At 50.4% G+C, this 20,616-nt stretch overlaps 1 pseudogene across 1 annotated transcript in view; it reads right to left on the bottom strand.

The window, feature by feature from the left end:
- Positions 1-19,165, bottom strand: part of LOC147662017 (uncharacterized) — a 28,492-nt pseudogene extending 9,327 nt beyond the window's left edge. Inside the window, exon 1 of the transcript XR_015305997.1 lies at positions 19,034-19,165. The product of XR_015305997.1 is annotated as an uncharacterized LOC147662017 (transcript). The remainder of the gene's footprint in view (positions 1-19,033) is intronic.
- Positions 19,166-20,616: the final 1,451 nt, after the last annotated feature.

Below are 20,616 nucleotides of genomic sequence, written 5' to 3'. Positions count from 1 at the left end.
TAGCTTATGTCCGTTAGTCCTGACCCAAACCTAATCCTCTTGAATAAGTGGATTTTTACTGAGCTTGAGCTCCAAATAAAAAGGCCCAGTACACTTCTTCAATATCTCACTCTCCTTAATCGTCTGAGTTGAGAGTGACAGCCACCACAGATCCCTACTGCCGGATCACACCAACATGTTAAAATGTAAGACAATAGTGGCAGAAAGCACGAATACTCTAAAGCTAAACCCGGTCTGCTGATACCCTAGATAGCACTAGCCACGTTGGAACTACCATCCCTCAGCTGCTCCAAAGTCACTGAGAAACTTTTTAAGAAAGCCTGCCAGTTCTTCAGCTACCCACTGGCCCAAGTAACACCTAACGGTTAAGCTGAGCAAGAAGTTGGGTGCCTACTAACTCTACAGACTCATCCTATCTTCAGAAGAAATGCAACAAATTTCAATGAAGCAGAACATTATTTATATCAATGGGGAACATCAACACCCAAGAAGAAAACAAGGCTGAAGAAGGAACAAATCATGCTTTCAGCATCTCACCTACTAAAAGAAGCAAGATACAAGTAACTCTCTCAATACAAGAAACCAATGAGCAACATGTAATTTAATTGTCCCTTGGATAATAAGTGGTGAACCCATGTTGTAGGAGAGAATGAGTGGAGTCGGATCATTGAAGTCTTTCCTGACATTAACCTCAGATGACATACAATCAGTAGAAGCAAAACTCAACAACAGTGAAAATAGAATAAATTTAATTCATGCAAAATAGAACATTTTTCTTATGGAGGGCTAAAACTTGAATTCAAAGTCCACAAGCTCTGTCAAGCCTAAAAAGACCAATATAAGGGAAAAAGAAGAAACAACGTGAGCATATATTGCATACCTTGAGGAAGAGAAGAGGGAGAGGCAATTTCCATTCTAACCATCTTGTTAACCAAACTACTTGTTATCTTAATAGAACTTCAACATTCCATTCACCTACTGACAAGGCCCTCTAATCCGTATTCCAATAACCCAACTCTAGGGGCATAATTATGTCCTAGGACCACAGGTTAGGAACCACTGATGTAGAATATGTCCAAGCCTCCATGATTCTGTAAGCAGCAAGTAAAACAAGAGAAAATCACTTGGTTGGTGGACAAATCTACCAGTGCCACAAAAAAAGATGTAAGAATAAGAGTGAAACACAATCACATCAAATATAGCATCATCCAACATTTTAAAACTTTGTCTTCTGTAGACTCCTTCTGAATCATTATTGGAATCCAAAGAGAAAGAAACGGAGCTAAGAAAGTCCACACTCATAGAACCTTGAACTGGGAGGGGGTGTCACGTGTACATCAGTGTACATCAATGCCATCACATACTCAAAATCTACTGCAATGTTCATTGTAATTGCATTTTATAAAGTGCTTACGAGGCGTCGAAGCACTTTTTCAGCGAGTAGCACGCTACTCCGGGACCCATAAAGGATTAGTGCTGAATTAGTATAGTGAAATATGAAAGTAATTAAAGTGGTGGATAGGTTAGTCAGTTATTTGGATTCAGAAGAATAGCGGAAGGATAGAAGAGGAAAAAAGGTTTGCATTTAATATAGCGCTGGTTATCCCTGATGGGGTGTTAAAGCGCCTTTTTTTGGGTAGTACCACACTACTCTGGAAACCCATAAAGGATTATTGGGGAATTAGTATGGTGAAATGTGAAAGTGATTTGAGTGGTGGATATTAGTAAGTTATTTGGAGTTAGAAGGATAGCGGAGGGATAGAAGGGGAGCATGGTTTGCATTCATATAGCGCTTGTTACCCCCAATGCCACCACGTTCGGCCAACTGTGACCGCCAATGAATGTGCCTTGTAGTTTGCGCAGTTCCCCTCCACGGTGTGGGTTGTTTTCCAATGTTTGATAATGCCGGAGCTCTGTTCAGCACCCAGCCATCCCAATCGGCCTACGGACCCTTTGCTCCCGCCGCCCAAGAGCCCTTTAGTCAGGGAGGCAGTTACTCAATTCTCAAATGCCCCGTCCCTGGGGCAGCCTTCTGCGTTGCACTCCTCCCATAGCCAGCTGGGCCTCCCCGTGGGTGCCCCCCTGTCAAATCTGCATTGATGTAATGTGCGTTTAGGCCCTGAGTCCCTTGCTTTCACTGCCTCTTGTTGCCATTCCCCTCGGGCGCACAGGGAGCTCAATTGCATTCCACCCCCTCTTGGGAAAAGTCTCCACTCGCTGTGGAGTTCCGGCAGTCTGCCAGCTCCCCTGAACCACATTGACGAGTGCGGCCCCAGAAGAAGGGTTGTGGCCTGCTCACCCTTTTCTTCCTTCAGCATTGCCTCAGGACCGGACCACGGCTCAGCCTTCTCCTCGGCTCGTGAGCGTCCGTCGATGCGTCTGGCCGATGCTCTGCAGAACCGGGGCAGTCGCCCCTCTCCTGATCCTGGCACCGCCTCAGCTGCCTCGCTCTTGGGCTATACACAGCCTGCTAGGCCTCTCCCCAGCCCGGTCGCCCGGGCGTTCACCTTTAGTACTCCTGTGCCCGTCTCTGCGGGGACCGCGGGTTAGACTCAGCTTTTCCCCTCTAGCGCCAGTTGATATTCTGGCAAATGCTCCACCATGTTGGTTCTCCTCACCTCCGCTCCCCCGGCTCTGTCTCATCCAAGCTGCTTCAGGGCTCTGTGCGACCTGCCAGGCCTTGCCCCGGATTTCACGCCTTGGCGCCCGCTCTTGTTACTCCATCGCCAGGCTCCACACAGGGCACCTCTCCCAGCCCCTCACCTTGCTCAGCAGCGACCAGTGGCCACTCGTCTGCTCTCCTGGGGCCGACGGTATCACTCCAGCACTTCTAGCGGCCTCCGCTCGGCCAGCCTGATCCGGCCGCCATTTTCTCCGTTCCGCCTCACGGCCAGGCTGGTCGCGATTTCACCGTTGGGCAAGCTCCAGCCCCACTTTCACTCTGTCTGATTGGCCCTGACGGGCTGGAGGTGTGTCCCCCATTCGATCCCGGACCACCGGGGGGTACACGTCGCAGTAGTGGGTTGAATTGGGCGCTTGGGAGCGGGGAGACGATGTGGAACACGTCTTACCCGCTCGCCTTCTTGGCCATGCCCCCCCACCCCTCGTCTCTGTTTTAAGTACGAATCCAACGTGTTTGCTTTGTCCATGTAATGATTTGTCAGTTTGTCTGTGAAATCTTGAAGAACAGGATGAGTTCCTTCTAGGCAATATGGTTTGCGAAATTCTTTTGAGTATTTTATAGAATTCTTTATTTGCACATTTAACATTTTGAATTCTGTCTGAATAGTACCTTTTCTTAGCTTTTTTGATAGCTGACTTGTATAATCTGTTAATTTTTTGTAGGTGAAGTTTGTCTTGTTTGGCGTTTGTTTTGAGCCAGGTACGTTGCAGCTTTCTAATTCATATTTTAATGTCTTTTATCTTTATGTTTCTCCAAGGCGCTTTTTTTCTTTTGTTCTGTTGTGTAGTTTTGAGTGGTATCAGGACATCAAAAGCTTCCTCTAGCCATTCATAGTTTTTTAACAGAATTTATTGTTTACAGATTTGTACTGGATGTTAGTTTGGCTTCTAAGTGTTCCAAATTGGGTTTGTTCCACCGTCGATAGGTGGATGAATGTAAGGTAGTAAGGTTCTAATTTGTCCAATGGATGAGAGCCGTTTGGAAGAGACTTGCTGTATCTGTGTTAGATGTGGTGGAAAAGAGAAAGCTTGGCATTGGTGTTTGTTCCTTTGTGTGGTTTGAAAGGTGGGTGTAAGCTTGTAGTTTGTGATGGTACTTATGAGGTATTGCGCTTGGAAGATCTTGTTGTGTGTGTGCGTGATAGGTTTTGTTTTTGAGGAGTAGTGAAAAGAGGTGCTGGTGTATTTCTTTCATGCAATGGATTTGTTTGTAGAGTATTGTTTGTGAGAGAAGATTGTAAGGTAGAGGGGTTGATTATGTGTTTATGAGTAGAGTGTATGTTTTGTGATGGAGGGAATGAAGTAGAGGTAAGAGTGATTGTCTTAGACTGGTTTGTTGCAAGAGTCCAAAAGTATGGTGCAGTGCAGTGTATGTGTTGTGCGTTTGTGTTAATATGGTAGAAGGAAGAGGAGGGTGTTGGTTGAACAAATGATGGATGGCTGATTATATGTTTGTTAGTGATGAAAAGTGGCCTGTTTGGAGTAATTAGACCAGGAAGTGCATGTCTGAATGGGATGTAGTTAAGTATGGTGTGGAATGGGGTTGTGTTAGTGATGAGTGGATTGGTTGGTGGTTTAGGATAGAGTTGTGGATTGTTTGTAGGAGATGGCGGAAATGTGTGGTAGCTGGGATAGAAGGGTGTATAGGTGTGGTTTGTGTGGTTTTATAGTGGGTGCTGAGACATGGATTTGTGCATAGTGTTGGTCTGTAGTAAGTGTGTGGTGTACATTTGGTGTGGTGAGTGTGTTGCTCTGTTTGTGAATGTGGATGGTGTGGGCTGGGTATTACATAATGGAAAAATGGGCAGCATTTCTGGCCCTAGTCCCGACAAGTCTCAACCAAGCTCAAACAGTCTCGACCAGGATCATACAGGCAACTGCCCTTGTCCTCCCTGCCCTTAGCCTCGACGTCCTAAGCCTAGGCCTTTTATAGGCCTATTAATCAGGTGACCCCCTTCAGTCAAAGGGAACACTAGCCCTAACACTATCCAATCACAACACTAGCCCTAAAATCTAGAACCAATAGGAGACCAGGACCTTACAGCCAATCTTAGCCCTAGTTCAAGCACTGAAATCAGTTTCAAAAACCCTGATCTCTAAGTCCAATAGAAGCCCTAGCCCTACCAATAGTCTCAACTCAAGTCCAAGCAACCAATGACACCAGAATCCCTAATCGCTACTTCCAATTAAAGGCCTAGCCCCAAACCTAGTCCCAACAACCAATCACACTTGAAGCCCTAGTCCCTACTTCCAATAGAAATCCTAACCCTAGCCCTAGCATCAACCCTACATTGATTGAGTCACACACCCAGAAAGCAATCAGAACCCTCAAATACCCAACCAATGAGGACCCTAACCCTAATCCAATAGAAACACCAGATACAACCACCAATCAGTGCACACATGTACCAACCAATAGCAGACTATATAAGGTCCCAGCGACCTCAGACAAGGTTTGCTGGCCAGGGAGTTGGAAGCTGCGCCTCAATTCTGGCCTAAGGGTGTGTTGGATCCATCAGCAATCCAGCTCTGTTTGTCAGAAGTCTTTCGGTGGCTTGCACAAGTCCAGCTTAAGTGAAACGAAGACAAGTCTGAGGTTCTGTTTTTTGGCACCTTCCCTGTCAACTTCAAGGACCAGATTTGGCCCTCAGACCTACCCTGCCCTAGTGCGATGGGAGGCCCAGCTAAGAACTTGGGGAGTTTGGTTCGGCCAGGACCTGAAGTTTTCGGATCATGTAAAAAAACTAACTGGCATCTGCTTTGGTACTTTGCAAACCCTGAGAAAATTTTTCCCTCTCCTCCCCAGGGCTGCTAAGGAAACTGTTCTTCGAGCCCTGACTCTGTCTCGGCTCGATTATGCTAACGCCTTATTTAGCGGCCTGCCGGGGTATATGATCCATCGCCTTCAGGTGATACAAAATGCTGCAGTACGTCTGCTTTTCTCGCTCCCCAGGAGGACGAGCGTGCGGAGCCACTTACGTAGCCTGCATTGGCTCCCGGTACCACACCGAATTCTGTTTAAAATTCTTGTGTTGGCATTTAGAGCAGCTCATGGTCAGGGACCGATGTATTTGCAGAAACGATTTTCATTCTATATTCCCAATCGTGCCCTGCGATCGGCCAACCAATGCCAATTGGTTGTTACCAAATATAGATATGCTCGACTGGGAGGCCAATCTATCTCAGTTAAGGCAGCTCACGCTTGGAATGCCCTCCCCCTATACCTTAGAGCCTCTCCAACCATTACTGTTTTCAAGAAAGATCTTAAGACCCACCTTTTCAACGCCCCACTATAACAGACTTGCTCCTGATCTATCACTCAAGAGGTTAAACTACTCACCGCGCCAGGATACCCCGTGGTAATAGAGCGCGCTATAAAAGTTTTTAAAATAAAAATAAATTCAGAAATCTCCTCGGAGACAGACCGTCTCAATCCAAACTTTGGACTTCTGCAGGTAAGGGCCTAACAAACTTGTCCTCAAACAATACTGTTTGTATAAAATTGTACTCCCTTTTTCCTGGCCAAAAACGAAGTGCACAGTCCCTAATAAACACAGCTTAAACAGAAGATTTCTGTTGCCTGATCCCTCTCTGATGTAGAAACGTCCCTGTGGCTAGGGGGGATGGCTGGTTTCACTCACTTGCTAACACAAAATGGGAGCTGGGGGTGGACTGCTTAACATACAGGTCTTAGCACAGTGCAAGGGAAAGAAACGGATGAAGTCTGCCTCCTTACCACTTCCGGACTCTGCTGAGTCACTGCAATCTGGTGCACAGGTAGACTGCAACTCACCAACATGGCAGGGAATGTCATCACAAACAATGCTTTTTTTTAAGTTGACTCAAAGTACAAACCTTGATGTATGACTATGTATGACAAACCAAGAAAACACCTTTCTCCAGTATTCATAATTCACACATGAGGATCTATTACTCCCAACATAAAAACACTTACTCAACATCCCCACTGATGTCAACTTTGGATCAATAATTTTATCAGGTCAAACTCCAATATCACTGGTATTTCACAACACTTCTGTCCCTGTATACAACTCCAGTTGACAGTTTTACAAATAATTGCTGAACAATCCAGATATAGTTATTCTTTTCAGAAAATTCCTTAATGAATTCTTTAATATTAATGACACAGACAATTTAAAAAAAGACGATTGTGCTGTGCCCACAAAGCATGTCTTGGTAGAGGAAATATAGCGCTAACCACCAAAACAAATCTAGAGACTACCAAAGGCTCTGTAGCTCTACGAAAGCGAAGTAAAACAAAACCTAGAAAATGTGTACATTAACAAGAAATGTACATATGTTGAAGACAACACCCTCCGCGGCATTACATTGTGATGAAATATTGGTGGGACTGGAGAAGGGAAACTCCTGGCCACCTACCACAAAGTTAAGAAATAAAAAAGCAAAATAATACCACTTAAAAGATAAACCAGGGACTCAGGTCAAAAGATAAAAATATGATTATACTCTTAAGCGATTTAGAAGTTTCTTTCCCCTATCAGGAAGCAACAACAAGAAGTCTAAGATAAAAGACTTCAGACCTGCTGGACTTGCCCCTCTCTGCAAGGTCACCACCAAACCTTTTGCTTTCACTGCTCCTGTGTTTTTTAACCAGCTTTAGTTGGCTTTTAGGACTATGTTCCCTTTGCCACTGCTAACCAAAGCAAACATGCTTGGGCTACTCTTTTAAACATGATGAAGGTGGCATGCATTCAACTGCCACATTTAATGTACTTGTTAGCCTCCAGTAATGTGGTACTATACATACCCAGGGACTGTACATTAAATGCTACAAGTGGGCATGCAGCATCCATTATGCCACGCACTAAAGTAGCCTTAAAAACATGTCTCAGGCCTGCCACTGCCGCCGGGGAGTGCAGCCTAAAACTTCCATTTCGACCTGGTAAAATGAACATTTTGTCAGACCCATACCGTCTTTTCAAAAACATATGTCGCCTCTAGGGTAGGCCCTAAACACCCCACAGGACAAGGTGCACTGTATGTAAAAGGCAGGACTTGTGTTTTTAAATATTGCATGTCTTGGTAGTGAAAAAACCCTTAATTCGTTTTCACAACTTGAAGGCCCATCTTTCCCATTGGATAACATTGGGATGCATCATTACATTTTATAAGTGATACGTTTTGACTGGGAGCAGGTAGAAATAATGTGTTTACACTCTAATTCATTCAAGCACAGGTGTTGCTGCCTCTCTTCACCCTGCACTGTATTTGCCCTCACAGTTTCACCACTTCAGTCCAGGGCACAAGCTTTCTCCTTCCTGTCTCTCTTTTGTTGGAGGATTGACACCTGTTGCCTACAGGCATCAGCCAGCCTCACAGGCCCTTAAGGAGGGACACTGGTTGCCTACAGGCATCAACCAGCCTCACAGGCCCTTTAAGATTGACACTGGTTGTCTACAGGCACCAACCAGCCTCACAGGCCCTTTAAGATTGACGCCGGCTGCCTACAGGCACCAACCCGCCTCACAGGCCCTTTAAGATTGACACTGGTTGTCTACAGGCACCAACCAGCCTCACAGGCCCTTTAAGATTGACGCCGGCTGCCTACAGGCACCAACCAGCCTCACAGGCCCTTTAAGATTGACACTGGTTGTCTACAGGCACCAACCAGCCTCACAGGCCCTTTAAGATTGACACTGGTTGTCTACAGGCATCGGCCATCTTCACAGGCCCTTAAGGATTGACACTGCTTGCCTACATGCACCAACCAGCCTCACAGGCCCTTAAGGATTGACACTGGTTGTATACAGGCATCAACCAGCCTCACAGGCCCTTAAGGATTGACACTGGTTGTCTACAGGCATCAGCCATCTTCACAGGCCCTTAAGGATTGACACTGCTTGCCTACATGCACCAACCAGCCTCACAGGCCCTTTAAGATTGACACCGGTTGTCTACAGGCATCAACCAGCCTCACAGGCCCTTAAGGATTGACACTGGTTGTATACAGGCATCAACCAGCCTCACAGGCACTTAAGGATTGACACTGGTTGTATACAGGTATCAACCAGCCTCACAGGCCCTTAAGGATTGACACTGGTTGTCTACAGGCACCAACCAGCCTCACAGGCCCTTAAGGATTGACACTGGTTGTATACAGGCACCAACCAGCCTCACAGGCCCTTTAAGATTGACACTGGTTGTCTACAGGCACCAACCAGCCTCACAGGCCCTTTAAGATTGACGCCGGCTGCCTACAGGCACCAACCAGCCTCACAGGCCCTCTAAGATTGACACTGGTTGTCTACAGGCATCAGCCATCTTCACAGGCCCTTAAGGATTGACACTGCTTGCCTACATGCACCAACCAGCCTCACAGGCCCTTAAGGATTGACACTGGTTGTATACAGGCATCAACCAGCCTCACAGGCCCTTTAAGATTGACACTGGTTGTCTACAGGCACCAACCAGCCTCACAGGCCCTTTAAGATTGACGCCGGCTGCCTACAGGCACCAACCAGCCTCACAGGCCCTTTAAGATTGACACTGCTTGCCTACAGGCACCAACCAGCCTCACAGGCCCTTTAAGATTGACACTGGTTGTCTACAGGCACCAACCAGCCTCACAGGCCCTTTAAGATTGACGCCGGCTGCCTACAGGCACCAACCAGCCTCACAGGCCCTTTAAGATTGACACTGGTTGTCTACAGGCATCGGCCATCTTCACAGGCCCTTAAGGATTGACACTGCTTGCCTACATGCACCAACCAGCCTCACAGGCCCTTAAGGATTGACACTGGTTGTATACAGGCATCAACCAGCCTCACAGGCCCTTAAGGATTGACACTGGTTGTCTACAGGCATCAGCCATCTTCACAGGCCCTTAAGGATTGACACTGCTTGCCTACATGCACCAACCAGCCTCACAGGCCCTTAAGGATTGACACTGGTTGTAGACAGGTATCAACCAGCCTCACAGGCCCTTAAGGATTGACACTGGTTGTATACAGGTATCAACCAGCCTCACAGGCCCTTAAGGATTGACACTGGTTGTCTACAGGCACCAACCAGCCTCACAGGCCCTTAAGGATTGACACTGGTTGTAGACAGGTATCAACCAGCCTCACAGGCCCTTAAGGATTGACACTGGTTGTCTACAGGCACCAACCAGCCTCACAGGCCCTTAAGGATTGACACTGGTTGTATACAGGTATCAACCAGCCTCACAGGCCCTTAAGGATTGACACTGGTTGTATACAGGTATCAACCAGCCTCACAGGCCCTTAAGGGTTGACACTGGTTGTCTACAGGCACCAACCAGCCTCACAGGCCCTTAAGGATTGACACTGGTTGTATACAGGTATCAACCAGCCTCACAGGCCCTTAAGGATTGACACTGCTTACCTACAGGCATCAACCAGCCTCACAGGCCCTTAAGGGTTTTCACTGGTTGTGGGATGCTTAATTGCAGATCCCTGGTGAAACATTATCAGGAGGTGCCCGACGTTTTAGAAAACATGGATCTGGACATCCTCTTTTTAACAGAAACGTGGACTAGTACTGAGTCGTTGCTACAAATGAGCTTTGCTTGCCCGGATGGATATAAACATTTTCACAAACCAAGGACTGTTGGGAGAGGAGGGGGGTTGGGGTGATTTTCAAGGAAAAATTGAACTTCTCACCTTTACAAGTAGACGATGCTACTGGGATTGAACGGTTGGGCTTCTCGTTGCAAAAGGCACAGACCCCCGGGTTGCAGACACCCAGTTTCAAGATCTGTTCAACTCCATCACTGACCCATTCGAGAATGATCGTACTAGGGGATTTTAACTTATGGGATAACGGCAGCCTAGATAACCATTTGAGAGACTTATGGTACACTTGTGAGAACGTTAATTTACATCAAATGGTCCTACCACCGACTCATCTAGCAGGACATGTCTTAGATCTCCTGTTTGCGAACCAGGCCGAGACTGAGGTGCTTGATGTGCTGCCGCAAAGCTGGACCGACCATTCTTTGATTCATTTCCGTATCATGACACCCAGTTCAGAGGATAATAATAACCAGTCATCGACCTATCGAAAAGGAAGAGAATGGGCCAAGCTGGTGAAAAATAGAGCACTGCCGATCTTTCAGGATCAGAATCTCTTTACTCCCTCTGCCCCTGTAGGTGAAAATTATCAGACGTACAGTAATTATATTGCAGGAACCCTGGATTTAATAGCTCCAGTGAAACGTATCAAAAACAGGAAAAAATCTCTGCTCCCTGGTATAATGATGAATTAAAACAGCTATGGGTAGCATGCAAAAAGGCCGAGAGGAAATGGAGGAGGGCCTACCTAGAAACAGATAAGAAAGCCTTGAAATCGGTACAGGCCCAGTACAAGGAATCTATTGTCAGGGCCAAAGCAGACTTTTATGCTAAATCCATTCTGCAAGCTCCAAATAGAACAAAAGCGCTTTTTAATATTTTTAGGGATTTATCTCGTCCTGCTTGCACGAGCAATGAGGTGGTCGCATCGCAGAAACTCTTCGATGAGATTGCCATTTTCTTTGAGGAAAAAATAACTAAAATTGTTGGAGGACTACATCCTGATGGTCCGGATGATTTAGCCTGGACGTTAGATACAGAATCTCAGATAGAAACCTCTTTGAGTATCTTTCATGCCCCCACGGAGGATTCTTTTAACCAGCTGGCTCAAAGTATATCCTCGGGCTCCCTGTTAGATCCGCTTCCAAATAAAATCTGGAAAATGTTTGGTCAAGAAACCTTTCCCTGGCTATGGAAGATCCGTTGTCAGTGGCCGGATGATTTAGCCTTGGCGTTAGATACAGAATCTCAGATAGAAACCTCTTTGAATATCTTTCATGCCCCCACGGAGGATTCTTTTAACCAGCTGGCTCAAAGTATATCCTCGGGCTCCGCGTTAGATCCGCTTCCAAAAATATTCTGGAAAATGTTTGGTCAAGAAACGTTTCCCTGGCTATGGAAGATCCGTTGTCATTCGCTGGAGGAGGGGGAGGTACCGGAGGTATGGAAGCAAGCAGTAGTAACTCCATTGCTTAAAAAACCATCCCTGGACCCTTCTAATCCAGCTAATTTTAGGCCAATCTCTCTACTGCCATTTACTGTTAAAATTTTAGAGAAGGTAGTTAGTAAAAGTCTATTGTGTTACCTTGAAGACAATCTCCTGCTGGACTCAGACCAATATGGCTTCCGCACGGAACACGGTACCGAGACTGCTTTGGCAACCGTAATGAACAATCTACGAATGGGTGCTGGCAATGGGAATTCCTCTCTCCTAGTGTTACTGGACATGTCAGATGGGCCCTGCAGTGGTTACTATCTTACCTGTCAGGAAGACAACAGGCTGTGTCTCTGACGCCGTTCACCTCAGGCATGTCCCCAGTACATCATGGGTTGCCACAGGGCTCGGCGATTAGCCCAATTCTTTTCAATATCTACCTGCGCCCTCTATTCCCCATTATTAAATCTTACGGGGTAGACCTGGTCATCTATGCACATGATACCCAACTGGTGTTTTCCCTGGATGGGAAACAAGCGGTATCTATGGACACGTTCCAGGAGTGTATGAGCCAGACTGCAGGTTGGCGTAGGAAAAATTCCCTACAGTTTAATGGGGGAAAACAGAGGTGGTGTACTGTCCTGCCACTAGAATGTCTCCTCCTCTATCGGTGGAATTTAAACGAACCCCCGAGGACGACCCCCTGATTCCGGATAAAGTGGTACGTAACCTGGGGGTCATGGTGGTTGGAAATCTTCAAATGGACTCACAAGCTAATAAAACGGCCAGTGCTTGCTTCACCCTGCTATGCATGCTATGGAAGGTTCTTCTGCTACTTCCAAAAAACACTTTTTAATCTCTCTGCATTGTATACTGGTGCTGCACGGGACCCCGTATCACTGCCCGTTTACTAGAGGAGGTCGTGTCAGGCTGTGACGATTCTATCACGAGCCGTCTTGCTTTCCATGGATGGGAATTGTGCCTTCTATTTTTGAGCCAAGAAGCATTCTTCAATATTTGAGGGCTCCTGTTTATGTTTGGTATCAGATTGTGTGCACCTCATCAAGAAACGCTTACAACTGATTAGTATCTTGAATTATATCTTTTGTCTGTTGGCGCTCTTAAAACATCGGCCAATATTACTTGTTTGACACACCAACATATTGACACTGACCTCCGCACGGCTATTCTTGACTTCCAGTTTTGTGATGTGTTAGACCTGGCACCTTGGCGTGAGTTTCCCTTCCACTTTTTGCTGGTGTGCCTCCGATGTTTTGCTGGTTTTCCGCTACTCAGGGCACTGCGCCACGGCCAACCCGTGCCGCAGTGCAAGTGCTCTCTACTGAAAATTGTACATGTGATTGATGTCCATGATTGGTTCATTGGATTTACTGTTAGTCCCTAGTAAAGTGCACCAGGAGTGCCAGGGCTTGTAAATGCCAATACTGCTAGTGGGCCTGCAGCGCTGGTTGCGCCACCCACAGAAGCAGCCTTAAAATGTGTCTAGGGTCTGCCATTGCAGAACCTGCATGCAGTCTGGTACTGTCATGCTGGCTGGGCAAGTGCACCCACTTGCCAGCCCCTAAACCTTCCCTTAACTTCATATTAGTCACCCCTATGGTAGGCCCTAGGGCAGGGTGTATTGTAAGTGTAAGGTAGGACAAGCCCTGATGTGTGTGGCATGTCCTAGTAGTGAATTACATCCAAATTCGTTTTTCACTATTGCAAGGCTACCTGCTCCCCTTAGGCCAGAATGGGCTGCTGGAATTATTACACTCTATAATCCCAGCAGGCTCAGGGAACATGGTAGAGAGTCATGTTTAGTATGCCTGAACTCAGAATAATAAAATACTTCTTTTAGTAAAGTTTATTTTAATATCCTGGGTTTGCAAATGCTACTTTTAGAAAGTTAACATTTGCTTGTCTAACCATTTCAGCCCGCCTCTGCTCTTGTGTGTATCTGACTGTCTGGGTGTGTGAGTGACAGGGCTGGGAGTTGACAGGTTGTGAATAGCAAGATGACACCTTAGTGGGTGGTGGGAGTTTCCCCTGAATGATGCATCAGGCTGTGCTCTGCCACCACAATGCTGGCTCCGCCCCCTGGGGAGCGACTGATGACTCAGCCTGCACCTGGCCCAGGAAGGACCGAAGCTTGTCAACAAAGTGCTCAGGCTACCCCTGTCTTCACAATGCCGGCTCCGCCCACCTGGGAAGCGGCTGATGTGCCTGCCCTCACACTGAATGTAGAAGCAGAAGTACCCACCACATGTGCTCAGGGACTGAGAACAGTTATGCAAAGGCCCCCCTGGCCTGTAAGAACAAAAGAAACTGGGTATAAAAGTAGGAGCCTTGCTCCTTGTAAATTAGATCCTGTTTGTGCTACAGAAGAAACTCTGCCCGAAGAGAAGGGCCTGGAAGGACAAGGAGGAGTGCTGTCTCTGGCCTGTGTCTGGTGCCTTGCTGCAGAAGGAGAGGAAAGAAAAGACTACCAAGAGACTTTTGCTTTTATTGAACTTTGTGCCAAACTCTGCTGAAAGATCTCCAAGGGCTTGCTGCTGAACTTGCCCCCTGACCAGCGCCCCAGGACCAGTGGGCGCTACCCCCTGAAGAAAGCTACTGTGTGTGCTGCTTATCGCTGCAGCGCTGACTGAGGAGTCTGGGAGCGCTGGGCATCCCTGCCACGCTCCCCGTAATCCAGGGCATCGATATCCCCCCAAGCACCGTGACCGGGGCCTAAAGCAACAGCAAGTGCAACGTGAGGCCCAGCCGCCGCTGGCCCGAGCACCGTGACTGCCTCTGCACCGGGAACCCCGAGAGCAACGTGAAGGAGGACCCGTCCGGTCCAAGCGCCCGAATTGACTGCGCCTCGCGCCGTCAATCCACCTGCAAAGACGGACAGCCGCCCTGCGATAACCCCCCTCTGGTCGGCATCCTGCCGGACAGCTCAGCTGTGAGCGCACAGCTGCAACCGGCACTTTGGCTGGGTACGTCCCGCACTTGGGGACCGTACTGCCACTTGCCGCCACCACACAGCCGCCGCCTCCAGGGTCGGAGCGAACGCCAAAGGACGGACCCTGCCGCCACAGAGCACCGCCGCCCCGGGTGACCCGTGACCTGCCCGGCTGAGAGCCGCAGCGCGCATCGACCCCGGAAAAGCAACGCGACGTGGGACAGCTCCCCTTGAAGCCGCCCGCTCCACAAGAATTTGAAAGGCACTGTGTTTTGCCTCACGGTGCGAGCATCCTGCAATCCAAGCTCGCACCGCGCCCTCTGCTTCGCAACGCGAGCCGCCTCTGAAACCGAGGCTTGCACTGCTCCTGGTCCTCGAGGCCCACGCGGGAAGCGTGAGCTTTGGCTGGCCAGGCCCGATCTCCTCTCTGAAGCGAGCGGAGACAGCGGAAAGCGCATTGAGGCGCTACAAGACACTGAACCTTGCTGAACCCGGGCAGAAGGCCCAAAAGATTGCTTATTGCTAAGAAAGAACTGTGGCAACTGAAACTAAGTAAACTGGAACCGCTATTGAAAGTTTGACAACTGTATTTACAAGCCTGCTTGAAATTATATAAAGAATATATATTTTTACAAATACAGTTTGGTGTCATTGTGTGGTGGGTTGGTTGTGATGGTGTAATATTGCAAATGTTTTACCCTATGTACCCCAGAGATTAGCCTAAGACTGCTTAAGCCACACTACCTAGAGGGTAAGCAGAGGTTGTCTTGAAGGTAACCCTCCGCCCTGACGAGGAAGAGAGAGTCCCTGCTTGTCGCCAGTGCTGCACTGCGCCAACTAGAGCCTCCCCCTTCCTACATGATGTATATACCCCAGATTGACATTGAAGGGCTGAATCTTTGATCAAGCCTTGCTCTCGCTAATGGTCTCCCTGTTATCCTGGTGAAGACCCTCTTCTGGACACATCTAATAGATATCCTTTATCCAGTTCCAGCTTTTACTGAAGACGATTAAATCAAGAAATAGGACAAACCAGCGCGACTACTCAAATTAGAATAAACCGCCCTGAAGAAGTCCCCAGTGGACGAAACGCGTCGGCTGTAAAAAAAATTTTCTTCACGTTTTTTGGAGTAAAAAGAATCGAAATTAAAGAATTCTACTCCTGTGATTATTAGATTTAGATCTGTTTTTATTGCCTAAAGTTGTGTTGTGCACCTGTGCGTTTATGTATACTGCTAAAGTTCTCCTGTGAACTAGAATTGTGATGGTGGGTGCCAATAAGTGTGCACACACACAAATCCCTTAACTAATTTTAAAGGGAATTTTATAATGATGAGTTATTTATGTTAGGTGCTATGACTAAGAAGGTTCCACTATCCCCTTTGTTTCAAACAGGGCAGCACATAGTCAGGGTCCTGTCCCCCTGCAGGAGAGGTTTACCTGGTATAATCCTGGGAGGCTGCTCCGCTCTTTTAATATAAATCTGATAACAACTGCCAGATTTTAAGAGGTCTCGGATGGGGGGCAGAGCCTTTGGTGTGACTGCCTCGCGTGTATGGAATGACTTACCTCTGGACCTTAGACAGGCCAGTTACCTGACATGCTTTAGGAAGAGCCTGAAAACCACGCTATTTCCAAAGGGTGATCTTCAGATCCTCTCACTGACAACTGAATCTGCTATGTGGTGTCTATTCGACAATCCAAGCGCCAGGATACCCGTAGGGTGGCAGTTTTGCGCTATATAAGTGTATATTTCATTCATACAGGCATCAACCAGCCTCACAGGCCCAGGAGGGTGGACAGTGCTTGCCTGCTTGAGGGTGGGCACAGCCAGAGGAGCCCCACTTGCAGTGCTTGCTCAGAGGAGCCCCCCTTACAGTGCCTGCTCAGATGAGCCCCCCTTGCAGTGCCTGCTCAGAAGAGCCCCCCTTGCAGTGCGTGCTCAGAAGATCCCCCCTTGCAGTGCCTCCTCAGAGGAGCCCCCCCCCCTTGTAGTGCCTCCTCAGAGGAGCTCCCTTGCAGTGCCTGCTCAGAGGAGCCCCCCTTGCAGTGCCTCCTCAGAGGAGCCCCCCTTGCAGTGCCTCTTCAGAGGAGCTCCCTTGCAGTGCCTGCTCAGAGGAGCCCCCCTTGCTGTGCCTGCTCAGAGGAGCCGCCTTGCAGTGCCTCCTCAGAGGACCCCCCCTTGCAGTGCCTGCTCAGAGGAGTTCCCTGCAGTGCCTCCTCAGAGGAGCCCCCCCTTGCAGTGCCTGCTCAGAGGAGCTCCCTTGCAGTGCCTGCTCAGAGGAGCCCCCCCCTGGCTGTGCCTGCTCAGAGGAGCCCCCTTGTAGTGCCTCCTCGGAGGAGCCCCCCCTTGCAGTGCCTGCTCAGAGGAGTTCCCTTGCAGTGTCTGCTCAGAGGAGCCCCCCTTGTAGTGCCTGCTCAGAGGAGCCCCCCTTTCTGTGCCTGCTCAGAGGAGCCCCCCTTTCTGTGCCTGCTCAGAGGATCCCCCCCTTGCAGTGCCGGCTCAGAGGAGCCCCCTTTCTGTGTCTGCTCAGAGGAGCCCCCCTTGCTGTGCCTGCTCTGAGGAGCCCCCCTCCCCTTCTGAGATGTGCCTGCTCAGTGGAGCCCTCCCACTTGCTATGTCTGCTCATTTGAACCCCCCACGTGATCTGCCTGCTCAGTGGAGCCCTCCCACTTGCTGTCTGCTCAGTGGAGCCCCCCCCCACGTGATCTGCCTGCTCAGTGGAGCCCCCCCCCCCACTTGCTGTGGCTGCTCAATGGAACCCCCCACTTGCTGTGCCTGCTCAGAAGAGCCCCCACCCACATGCTCTGCCTACTCAGAGGAGCCACCATCCATTGTCTCTGCCTGCTCAGAGCCCCCCCCCCCCCCCAGGTGCTCTGCCTGCTCAGAGGAGCCCCGCACCCACGTGCTCTGCCTACTCAGAGGTGCCCCCCCCACCCCCCCACGTACCAATGCAACCTGACTCCCAAAAAAACTAGCGCTTAGAGACCAAGGGCTCGGCGGAAAGCGCTGCACAGTAGCTGAAGTCCTCACTCACTCACCCGTGCTCTGCACCCTCTGCTGGACGGTCAGTACCCCCTTCTCCAGGGGGTGCCCTCTGTGCCCCCCCCTCCCCCCCTGGGTACAGGTCGTCCGGCGGCAGCAGCTTCAAGGCGCTAGAGTGCAGTGCGCCTGGAGTCACGGTGAGTGTGCACTCCCTGCTCACTCACTCATGCTCTGCGCCCTCTGCTGAACGGTCAGTCCCCCTCTCTCGTCCGGCGGCAGCAGCTTCAAGGCGCTAGAGTGCAGAGCGCCTGGACAGGCAGGCTGGAGTGAGGGTGAGTGTGCACTCAGGAGGGCTCCGGGGAGAGCCGAGGGGCTCTGGTGTCTGTCATAAGGGGCCTGGCACTGAAAGGGCCAATCAGAGAGCGGGGGCCACACCCCGCCCTGCACAGCCCCCCCCCCCCCTCCCCCCCCCCCTCCTGTGCTGCTCGTGCACTCTCACTTATTGATTCGTTTAATGCGTTTTTATCTCGCGCGGACTTTACCCGAAGGCGTCGGAGGCTTCACAACAGGAACAGTAAAGATACATGAGGAGAAGATGACAAGTGAATACATTACAAAAGCAGACGTTAAGTTACAGGAGGCGAAGGGGACAATTGTGAGCAAACAAAATACAAGAGGAGCAAACGGTGCGGTACTCACACTCACAGCCCCCACACACGTCCTCGTGCAGGTGCTACACCCTAATTACCTTCACACAGTCTCCCAAGTAAGCTTCACACGCGGGCTCTGATTGGCCAGGGGGCATCGGACACGGGCACTGCCTGCAGACATGTCCTGAGCTTGACCCCAGAGGCAGAGGATCCTCGCAGGTGCGCCCCAGGCTTCGAGGCGCTGCAGACATATCCTGAGCCTGCCCCCAGAGGCAGAGGATCCTCGCAGGCGTGCCCCAGGCTTCGAGGCGCTGCAGATGGCTGGGTGAGCGGCCCAGAGGGCCAGGGTGGGTGGTGGGGGCTGGTGGTTTGTGCCCCTTCCCCCTCATTCGTGTCAGTTCAGAGTTCACAATATACACAACGGCCTAATGGTGATCCCCGTCCGACAATCCCACCCCCCCCCCCCGGACCCCGCCCTTTCCTGCTCTTCTAACGGACTCATTTCCGCGGAGGTGCTGGTGCTGCTAGCGCTGCATGAAAAGAGGAAGTGTGGGGGAACGAGGCGCTGTGTGCACAGCTGCTGCAGCTTCCACCCAGGTCAATGGGACCAGATTATCAGCAAAACCGACCCCCAGCGGGGCTGTGCCTGAGGCCCCTCGGGCCAGTGCAACCTGACTCCCAAAGACTAGCGCTTAGAGACCAAGGGCTCGACGGAAAGCGCTGCACAGGAGCTGAAGTCCTCAGTCACTCACTCACCCGTGCTCTGCGCCTTCTGCTGAACGGTCAGTCCCCCTCTCCAGGGGGCGCCCTCTGTGCCACCCCTGGGTGCAGGTCGGCCGGCGGCAGCACCTTCAAGGCGCTAAAGTGCAGAGCGCCTGGACAGGCAGGCTGGAGTGAGGGTGAGTGTGCACTCAGGAGGGCTCCGGGGAGGGCCGAGGGGTCTGGCGTCTGTCATAAGGGGCCTGGCACTGAAAGGGCCAATCAGAGAGCGGGGGCCACACCCCCGCCCTGCACAGCCTCCCCTCCTGTGCTGCTCGTGCACTCACACTGATTGATTGATTTATATTATTTGATGCGTTTTTATATCGCGCGGACTTTACTCGAAGGTGTCAGAGGCTTCACAATAGGAACAGTAATTACAAGTGAGCATGTTACAGAAGCAAACGTTGAGTTACAGGAGGCAAAAGAGACAATTGTGAACAAACAAATGCAAGAGGTAGCAAACGGTGTGTTACTCACTCACTCACAGCCCCCACACACGTCCTCGTGCAGGTACTACACCCTAATTACCTTTACACAGTCTCACAAGTAATCTTCACACACGGGCTCTGATTGGCCAGGGGGCATCGGACACGGGCACTGCCTGCAGACATGTGCTGAGTTTGACCCCCAGAGCCAGAGGCTCCTCGCAGGTGCGCCCCAGGCTTCGAGGCGCTGCGGATGGCTGGGTGAGCGGCCCAGAGGGCCAGGGTGGTTGGTGGTGGCTGGTAGTTTGTGCCCCTCTCCCCTCATTTCGTGTCAGTTCAGAGTTCACCCTATACACAACGGCCACAAGGAACGATTCTGAAAGGATCGTGATCCCCGCCTGACAAGACCCCCCCCTAAATCTCCCTCCCCCCCTCCTCGGACCCCGCCCTTTCCTGCTCTTCTAACGGACTCTTTTCCGCGGTGGCGCTGGTGCTGCTAGTGCTGCTAGTGCTGCATGAAAAGAGGAAGTGTGGGGAACGATGGAGGCGCTGTGTGCACGGGTGCAGCGCGGCAGGGCAGGCGGGCAACTAGAGCCACATTGGGGGGGGGGGGGGGGGGATGTAAACTATTTCGGGGGGCTAATTCTTCAAACCAAAGACAGAGGGGCTGTAAGAAGGGGTGAGTGAGCCCAATGGGTGTTGCGCGCCTGCAGCAGGGTATATTTACCCTGGGTGCCCCCACCTCCAGGCACATTGCTGCTCACCGGCCCTGCACCCCCATCTGCTCACTCGGAGGCCCCCTCCTGTTCACTCTGGGGCCCCCCTCCTTCTCTCTCTGGGGCCCCTCCTGCTTACTCTGGGGCCCCTCCTGCTCACTCTGGGGTCCCCTCCTGTTTCCTCTGGGACCCCCTCCTTTTCTCTCTGGGGCCCCTCCTGTTCACTCTGGGGCCCCTCCTGCTCACTCTGGGGCCCCCTCCTGTTCCCTCTAGGACCCCCTGCTTCTCTCTCTGGGGTCCCCCTGCTCACTCTGGGGTCCCCGCTGCTCACTCTGGAGTCCCCGCTGCTCACTCTGGGGTCCCCCTGCTCCTCACTCTGGGGCCCCTGCTGCTCACTATGGTGTCCCCCTGCAGCTCACTCTGGGGCCCTGCAGCT

This window comes from Lissotriton vulgaris, unplaced genomic scaffold (assembly GCF_964263255.1).
Source record: "Lissotriton vulgaris unplaced genomic scaffold, aLisVul1.2 SCAFFOLD_2592, whole genome shotgun sequence".
NCBI classification, from domain to species: Eukaryota; Metazoa; Chordata; class Amphibia; order Caudata; family Salamandridae; genus Lissotriton; species Lissotriton vulgaris.
This window is presented reverse-complemented; position numbering and strand designations above follow the sequence as displayed.